Genomic DNA, 10,419 nt, shown 5'->3' on the forward strand with positions numbered 1-10,419 from the left:
ACAGCCTAGCATTCAGCTACATTACCTGTAAAGAGAGCATGTTGCAGCCTAACATTCAGCTACATGACCTGTAGAGAGATAATGTTACAGCCTAACATTCAGCTACATTACCTGTAGAGAGATAATGTTACAGCCTAACATCCAGCTACATTACCTGTAGAGAGATAATGTTGCAGCCTAACATTCAGCTACATTACCTGTAAAGAGATAATGTTGCAGCCTAACATTCAGCTACATGACCTGTAGAGAGATAATGTTGCAGCCTAACATCCATCTACATTACCTGTAGAGAGATAATGTTACAGCCTAACATTCAGCTACATTACCTGTAGAGAGCTCATGTTTACAGCCTAACATTCAGCTACATTACCTGTAAAGAGATAATGTTACAGCCTAACATTCAGCTACATTACCTGTAAAGAGATAATGTTACAGCCTAACATTCAGCTACATGACCTGTAGAGAGATAATGTTACAGCTTAACATTCAGCTACATTACCTGCAAAGAGATAATGTTACAGCCTAACATTCAGCTACATGACCTGTAGAGAGATAATGTTACAGTCTAACATTCAGCCACATACCTGTAGAGAGATAATGTTACAGCCTATCATTCAGCTACATGACCTGTAAAGAGATAATGTTACAGCCTATCATTCAGCCACATTACCTGTAGAGAGATAATGTTACAGCCTAACATTCAGCCACATTACCTGTAAAGAGATAATGTTACAGCCTAACATTCAGCTACATTACCTGTAAAGAGATAATGTTACAGCTTAACATTCAGCTACATTACCTGCAAAGAGATAATGTTACAGCCTAACATTCAGCTACATTACCTGCAAAGAGATAATGTTACAGCCTAACATTCAGCTACATGACCTGTAGAGAGATAATGTTACAGTCTAACATTCAGCCACATACCTGTAGAGAGATAATGTTACAGCCTATCATTCAGCTACATGACCTGTAAAGAGATAATGTTACAGCCTATCATTCAGCCATATTACCTGTAGAGAGATAATGTTACAGCCTAACATTCAGCCACATTACCTGTAAAGAGATAATGTTACAGCCTAACATTCAGCTACATTACCTGTAAAGAGATAATGTTACAGCTTAACATTCAGCTACATTACCTGCAAAGAGATAATGTTACAGCCTAACATTCAGCTACATTACCTGTAAAGAGATAATGATGCAGCCTAACATTCAGCTACATTACCTGTAAAGAGATAATGTTACAGCCTAACATTCAGCTACATTGCCTGTAGAGAGATAATGTTACAGCTTAAAATTCAGCTACATTACCTGTAAAGAGATAATGTTACAGCCTAACATTCAGCTACATTACCTGTAGAGAGATAATGTTACAGCCTAACAATCAGCTACATGACATGTGGAGAGATAATGTTGCAGCCTAACATTCAGCTACATTACCTGTAGAGAGATAATGTTACAGCCTAGCATTCAGCTACATTACCTGTAAAGAGATCATGTTGCAGCCTAACATTCAGCTACATGACCTGTAGAGAGATAATGTTACAGCCTAACATTCAGTGACATTACCTGTAGAGAGATAATGTTACCGCCTAGCATTCAGCTACATTACCTGTAAAGAGATAATGTTGCAGCCTAACATTCAGCTACATTACCTGTAAAGAGATAATGTTGCAGCCTAACATTCAGCTACATGACCTGTAGAGAGATAATGTTGCAGCCTAACATTCATCTACATTACCTGTAAAGAGATAATGTTACATCCTAACATTCAGCTACATGACCTGTAGAGAGATAATGTTACAGTCTAACATTCAGCTACATACCTGTAGAGGGATAATGTTACAGCCTATCATTCAGCTACATTACCTGTAGAGAGATAATGTTACAGCCTAACATTCAGCTACATGACCTGTAGAGAGATAATGTTACAGCTTAAAATTCAGCTACATACCTGTAAAGAGATCATGTTACAGCCTATCATTCAGCCATATTACCTGTAGAGAGATAATGTTACAGCCTAACATTCAGCTACATTACCTGTAGAGAGATAATGTTACAGCCTATCATTCAGCTACATTACCTGTAGAGAGATCATGTTACAGCCTAACATTCAGCTACATTACCTGTAGAGAGATAATGTTACAGCCTAACATTCAGCTACATTACCTGTAGAGAGATAATGTTACAGCCTAACATTCAGCTACATTACCTGTGAAGAGATAATGTTACAGCCTAACATTCAGCTGCATTACCTGTAGAGAGATAATGTTACAGCCTAACATTCAGCTACATTACCTGTAGAGAGATAATGTTACAGCCTAACATTCAGCTACATTACCTGTGAAGAGATAATGTTACAGCCTAACATTCAGCTACATTACCTGTAGAGAGATAATGTTGCAGCCTAACATTCAGCTACATAACCTGTAGAGAGATAATGTTGCAGCCTAACATTCAGCTACATAACCTGTAGAGAGATAATGTTGCAGCCTAACATTCAGCTACATAACCTGTAGAGAGATAATGTTGCAGCCTAACATTCAGCTGCATTACCTGTAGAGGGCCCATGGCTGAGCAACAACTTTCAGTTCAAACCAGACAACAATACCTCTTGATACCCGTTCCTGCATTATTCACATTCCAGGGCCGATGTCCCAAAGTCTTAAAGCCATGTTCATCGTTAGAACCTTTGTAGGAGCATAGTTAGATCTCTGAGCTGTTTCCCAAAACGATCGTTACTAAAGTTGCTCTTGAAAACGCTATTTATTTAACAACTGCCTCAGACCACTCGTAGAATAGCTAAGTACGTCGTTAGATGCTTTTCTATACACAGAAGATCTCCGCTAAATGAAGATGTTTAATCTGTCTTTCTGTGACCACCGACATGAAAGTGAGTGACTAAAGCTGCCCATGTCTTTACATAACGATAGAAGGATACCTGTGCATTCGGAAAGTATTCAGACCCCATGACTTTATCCACATTATGTTACGTTACAGTCTTATTCTAAAATGGATTAAACAACATATACTCATCAATCTACACACGATACTCCATAACAACAAAGCAAAAGGAGGTTTTTAGACATTTTTGCTAATTTATTAAAAATATAAATTGAAAAAACAAATTTACATGTATTCAGAGCCTTTATCTCAGTACTTTGCTGACGCACCTTTGGCAGCGATTACAGCCTCGAGTCTTCTTTGGTATGACGCTACAAGCTTGGCACACCTGTATTTGGGGAGTTTCTCCCATTCCTCTCTGCAGATCCTCTCAAGCTCTGTCCGGTTGGATGGGGAGCGTTGCTGCACAGCTATTTTCAGGTCTCTCCAGAGATGTTCGATCAGGTTCAAGTCTGGGCTCTGGCTGGGCCACTCAAGGACATTCAGAGACTTATCCAGAAGCCACTCCTGTGTTGTATTGGCTGTGTGCTTAAGGTCATTGTCCTGTTGGAAGGTGAACCGTTGCCCCTGTCTGAGGTCCTGGGCGCTTTGGAGCAGGTTTTCATCAAGGATCTTTCCGTACTTTGCTCCGTTCATCTTTGCCTCGATCCTGACTAGTCTCCCAATACCTGCCACTGAAAAACATCCCCACAGCATGAATCATGTTTCCCATGGTTTGGGAGTCATTTATGTGACTTTTGGCAAACTACAAGCTGGATGTCATGTGCCTTTTACTGAGGAGTGGCTACCACCTGGCCACTCTACCATAAAGGCCTGATTGGTGGAGTACTGCAGAGATTGGTTGGCCTTCTGGAAGGTTCTCCCATCTCCACAGAGAGCTCTGTCAGTGACCATTGGATTCTTGGTCACCTCCCTGACCAAGGCCCTTCTCCCCTGATTGCTCAGTTTGGCCGGGCAGCCAGCTCTAGGAAGAGTCTTGGTGGTTCCAAACTTCTTCCATTTAGGAATAATGGAGGCCACTGTGTTCTTGGGGACCTTCAATGCTGCATACATATTTTGGTACCCTTCCCCAGATCTGTACCTCGACAATCCTGTCTCAGAGCTCTACCGACATTTCCTTCGACTTCATGGCTTGGTTTTTCCTCTGACATGCACTGTCAACTGTGGGACCTCATATAGACAGGTGTGTGCCTTTCCAAATCATGTCCAATCAACTGAATTTACCACAGGTGGACTCCAATCAAGTTGTAGAAACATCTCCAGGATGATGAATGGAAACAGGATGCACCTGAGCTAAATGTCTCATAGCAAAGGGTCTGAATACTAATGGAAATAACGTATTTCTGTTATCTATTTTTTATAAATGTGCAAACATTTCTACATAACCCATTTTCACTTGGTCATTATGGGGTATTGTGTGTAGAATGCTGATTAAAAAAAAATATATTTAATCAATTTCAGAATAAGGCTGTAACGTAGCAAAATGTGGAAAAAGTCAAGGGGTCTGAATACTTTCCGAAGGCACCGTATAAAGACTCTTGAAATGAAAACCCGGATGACTGTATTAAAGATACATATAGCACAGACTACATAGATCTATGTAAACCCAGATGACTGTATTAAAGATACAGCACAGACTACATAGATCTATGTAAACCCAGATGACTGTATTAAAGATACATACAGCACAGACTACATAGATCTATGTAAACCCAGATGACTGTATTAAAGATACATACAGCACAGACTACATAGATCTATGTAAACCCAGATGACTGTATTAAAGATACAGCACAGACTACATAGATCTATGAAAACCCAGATGACTGTATTAAAGATACATACAGCACAGACTACATAGATCTATGAAAACCCAGATGACTGTATTAAAGATACATACAGCACAGACTACATAGATCTATGAAAACCCAGATGACTGTATTAAAGATACATACAGCACAGACTACATAGATCTATATAACCCAGATGACTGTATTAAAGATACATACAGCACAGACTACATAGATCTATATAACCCGGATGACTGTATTAAAGATACATACAGCACAGACTACATAGATCTATGTATTGGAATGATATTAAAAGCAATTTCATGTTAATTCAATAGTTTTATTTAGCTATTTGTACGCTACTGTCTGTCGCTCGTGTTTTGCCTCGATATATTTCATGATGTGTAACATCACAATGATCTGCCAAGTCTTGACTTAGTGCATTATTGTAGGGTAAGCTTTAGAATAAGCCGTCTCCGATATTTGCAGCTGTAGGTAATATCTCTCCAGGAGCTGACCCATCATCAGTATTGGGGAATACCTCTAATGTTCAGGTCAGATTGGAAAGGGAGAATGCTGATCCAAGAGCAGTGCTTTGTTTCTTTCCATCTTATCATTATTGACCCATACCTCAATGACGTACTAAGCGAACGTTCTCTCTGCGTGGTGTTTTGGGAAACACAAGTTACATCTTCGGCCATTGTAGCAAAGATACGTCATTCATTAAAACACTTTTAAGCCTAAATTCCATCGCTATCGGGAAACAGGGCCCTGATCTGGTCACAGGACATTTTTGGTGCTTAATTTCAGTAGCCAGTGGTTCATTGGTGTTTCAGTAGCCAGTGGTTCATTGGTGTTTCAGTAGCCAGTGGTTCATTGGTGTTTCAGTAGCCAGTGGTTGATTGGTGTTTCAGTAGCCAGTGGTTGATTGGTGTTTCAGTAGCCAGTGGTTCATTGGTGTTTCAGTAGCCAGTGGGGCATCATAGTTCATATGTTTCATTGGTTAATATGTTGATATTGGTTGTTATAAAACGGGTTGGTTGGATCCTGGATGCTAATTGGTTGATAGAAGGGAGTTATAACATCACAATCCCCACATTCCACGGGTAAAGCCTGTTAACAGTTCCATTAGATGTGTCAATGCTTCCCATAGAATTAGAATTATTACACTAATTCTAATTAGGCTATATTGTAATTTAATAGAATCTCTATGGTGCATCCACTGTCCCACAGCTCGGCAAGTTCATTTATAAACTTAATCTCCCTTGTAAAAAAGCATCTTGACAATATTTCCCTGTGCTACTAGGCATTTAGTTTCCAATAGTTGGGGTTTGTCTGCCTCTCCGACCTGTGGTGGTGCAGATCTCCACCGTGCTATGCATATGAACATGAGGACACTGACAGCTTCTCTGAGCCAGGCAAATGTATTTATCAGGATCATTATAATGGATATATTAGCATCATAAAGGATACATCCAATGAAATGGCGATAGAGATACAAATCAACACATATTTTGCTGTCAGTTCAGCTGCTTGATGCGATTGTTTGTTAGCTTTAGTTGGCTATGTAGCAGCGGACAAGTAGCTAGCCTACATAGCTACATGGGTTCTGACTAGGTGGAATACAGCTACGACCGGAACTGAGTTTGTCGTTAGGGGAACTTACACAGCAGGTTAGGAGAATTAACGTGGCAGGTTAAGAGAATTAGGTTATTAAGGTTAGGCAAAGGGTTAGGGTTAGCTATAATGGGTTAGGGTTAGGGTTAGCTATAATGGGTTAGGGTTAGGGTTAGCTATAATGGGTTAGGGTTAGGGTTAGCTATAATGGGTTAGGGTTAGGGTTAGGGTTAGCTATAATGGGTTAGGGTTAGGGTTAGCTATAATGGGTTAGGGTTAGGGTTAGGGTTAGCTATAATGGGTTAGGGTTAGGGTTAGCTATAATGGGTTAGGGTTAGGGTTAGGGTTAGGGTTAGCTATAATGGGTTAGGGTTAGGGTTAGCTATAATGGGTTAGGGTTAGGGTTAGGGTTAGGGTTAGCTATAATGGGTTAGGGTTAGGGTTAGCTATAATGGGTTAGGGTTAGGGTTAGGGTTAGGGTTAGGGTTAGGGTTAGCTATAATGGGTTAGGGTTAGGGTTAGGGTTAGGGTTAGCTATAATGGGTTATGGTTAGGGTTAGGGTTAGGGTTAGCTATAATGGGTTAGGGTTAGGGTTAGGGTTAGGGTTAGGGTTAGGGTTAGGGTTAGGGTTAGGGTTAGGGTTAGCTATAATGGGTTAGGGTTAGGGTTAGGGTTAGGGTTAGCTATAATGGGTTAGGGTTAGGGTTAGGGTTAGGGTTAGCTATAATGCCCTCCTAACCTGCTATGAAAAGTAACTTCTGGTCGTAGCTGTACTCCACCAGCTACACGCCAATGATTTGTTTAGCATAGCAACCATTAAAAATAGAATGGACAGAATGAATGACCCGCTCATTTGGCTAGCAACTTCACAACCTCAGAATGAATGACCCGCTCATTTGGCTAGCAACTTCACAACCTCAGAACTAAGGACTGGCTTTTACACTGACTATTTTGTATGGCGGAAGGATGACATAAAACTAAATTAGTCCATATAATAAAGTCTTTAAAAACATGCAGATCATCTTTTTTAATATGTTAGCAACCGTTTTAAAAAAGCAATAAGGCTCTCGAACCTGGGAATGATCTAGAATAACACCCTTATATGGGCAGTTCCCCAGAATAACACCCTCATGAGGGCAGTTTCCCCAGAATAACACCCTTATATGGGCAGTTTCCCCAGAATAACACCCTCATAAGGGCAGTTTCCCCAGAATAACACCCTTATAAGGGCAGTTTCCCCAGAATAACACCCTCACAAGGGCAGTTTCCCCAGAATAACACCCTTATAAGGGCAGTTTCCCCAGAATAACACCCTCATAAGGGCAGTTTCCCCAGAATAACACCCTCATAAGGGCAGTTTCCCCAGAATAACACCCTTATACGGGCAGTTTCCCCAGAATAACACCCTCATAAGGGCAGTTTCCCCAGAATAACACCCTTATAAGGGCAGTTTCCCCAGAATAACACCCTCATAAGGGCAGTTTCCCCAGAATAACACCCTCATAAGGGCAGTTTCCCCAGAATAACACCCTTATACGGGCAGTTTCCCCAGAATAACACCCTCATAAGGGCAGTTTCCCCAGAATAACACCATTATAAGGTGTTCTAAGAACAGCCCTTACTCAGGAGTTATTCACACATTAATTCTGCTTAAATATTGGTTCATTTGTTCATATTGGTTCAGGTGGAGGAGTTGAGGATTCGTGAGTCGAAGGAGTCTGAGGGGTCCTCATAGTCCTCCTCTGGGAGTTAGAGGGTCTGTTTAGCGCTGGGGGTGGGGGAGATGGGTGCAGGGGGACAGTCCTCTAGCTCGGAGAGACGATGCACCTTCTGGGGGAGGGAGGAGGAGAGGAGTGGGGAGGAGGAGGAGGAGAGGAGTGGGGAGGAGGAGGAGAGGAGTGGGGAGGAGGAGGAGGAGAGGAGTGGGGAGGAGGAGGAGAGGAGAGGAGAGGAGAGAAACGGAGAGCGTTGGAAGACCCCAGCGGAGGAAAAAGGAGAGACGTACTGAGCTGACCGTAGCTGGTACTGCTGCTGCTGCATCACAGTGTTCCATAGGGTCAAATCATTGCAGAAGGGTCCGGTCCGGCCACCGCGTGTCAGAGAGTTCCTCAGCCTCAGAGGGTAGCGGGGTGGATGGGGGAATGACCCTGGCTGCAGGGTCAGGGGGCTGGACGACGAGTCAGACGAGAAGCACAGGGACTCAGGCACCCTGAAAGCAGAGTCCACAGCCCACTTGGCAGAGGTGGCCAGAGGGAGGTAAGACCCCAGGGAGTGGTCCAGGAGATGGCTGATGGAGGGCAGCACCAGGGTGTCGGGGTGGAGGTCCTGACTGTGGGGGTGACCCCCCCTGGCCTCCTGGCTGGACAGCAGCACCTCCACGGCCCCCACCAGGTCCCCTCCACACCCCTGCAGGATCAGCTCCAGCACCGGGGGCTTGTGGGACGGGAAGATCTTCTTCAGCACCTCCAGGGGTGGCCAGTTGGCTCGCAGGTTGAAGGGAAGGGAGACAGACCCAGACAGGCCCTCAATCACCAGGCTGTGGTCCACTGGTAGCCCCCCTGCCCCAACCCCGGGGTAGCCCTTAGGGGGCCTGTCTGCCTTCAGCTCTGGAGAGGTGCTGCAGGTCTTAGGGAGGGCCAGGGGGAGAGGGAGGCTAGGGAGGGGCAGAGGGAAGCTGTAGCGGCCCTCGTTGGTCTGGGATGGAGTGTAGTGTGAGGTTTTGGAACCCTCGGGGGAGGAGCTAGGGTCCCGGTCCTTCTCACTGCCGCTACCATTACCGTTCTCCCCGCCGGAGTGGTCCCCCAGCACATCCTCACTCAGCACTACAGAGAACACAGAAACACATCCTCACTCAGGACTACAGAGAACACAGAAACACATCCTCACTCAGGACTACAGAGAACACAGAAACACATCCTCACTCAGGACTACAGAGAACACAGAAACACATCCTCACTCAGGACTACAGAGAACACAGAAACACATCCTCACTCAGGACTACAGAGAACACAGAAACACATCCTCACTCAGGACTACAGAGAACACAGAAACACATCCTCACTCAGCACTACAGAGAACACAGAAACACATCCTCACTCAGGACTACAGAGAACACAGAAACACATCCTCACTCAGGACTACAGAGAACACAGAAACACATCCTCACTCAGGACTACAGAGAACACAGAAACACATCCTCACTCAGGACTACAGAGAACACAGAAACACATCCTCACTCAGGACTACAGAGAACACAGAAACACATCCTCACTCAGGACTACAGAGAACACAGAAACACATCCTCACTCAGCACTACAGAGAACACAGAAACACATCCTCACTCAGGACTACAGAGAACACAGAAACACATCCTCACTCAGGACTACAGAGAACACAGAAACACATCCTCACTCAGGACTACAGAGAACACAGAAACACATCCTCACTTAGCACTACAGAGAACACAGAAACACATCCTCACTCAGGACTACAGAGAACACAGAAACACATCCTCACTCAGGACTACAGAGAACACAGAAACACATCCTCACTCAGGACTACAGAGAACACAGAAACACATCCTCACTCAGGACTACAGAGAACACAGAAACACATCCTCACTCAGGACTACAGAGAACACAGAAACACATCCTCACTCAGCACTACAGAGAACACAGAAACACATCCTCACTCAGGACTACAGAGAACACAGAAACACATCCTCACTCAGCACTACAGAAAACACAGAAACACATCCTCACTCAGCACTACAGAGAACACAGAAACACATCCTCACTCAGGACTACAGAGAACACAGAAACACATCCTCACTTAGCACTACAGAGAACACAGAAACACATCCTCACTCAGGACTACAGAGAACACAGAAACACATCCTCACTCAGGACTACAGAGAACACAGAAACACATCCTCACTCAGGACTACAGAGAACACAGAAACACATCCTCACTCAGGACTACAGAGAACACAGAAACACATCCTCACTCAGGACTACAGAGAACACAGAAACACATCCTCACTCAGCACTACAGAGAACACAGAAACACATCCTCACTCAGGACTACAGAGAACACAGAAACACA

The 10,419-nt window shown here is 43.7% G+C and overlaps 1 pseudogene; it reads right to left on the reverse strand.

Moving 5' to 3' along the window:
- Positions 1–7,995: 7,995 nt before the first annotated feature.
- LOC120037121 lies at positions 7,996–9,137 on the reverse strand (annotated as a pseudogene).
- Positions 9,138–10,419: the final 1,282 nt, after the last annotated feature.

The sequence above is a fragment of the Salvelinus namaycush genome, unplaced genomic scaffold (genome assembly GCF_016432855.1).
Source record: "Salvelinus namaycush isolate Seneca unplaced genomic scaffold, SaNama_1.0 Scaffold1579, whole genome shotgun sequence".
NCBI classification, from domain to species: Eukaryota; Metazoa; Chordata; class Actinopteri; order Salmoniformes; family Salmonidae; genus Salvelinus; species Salvelinus namaycush.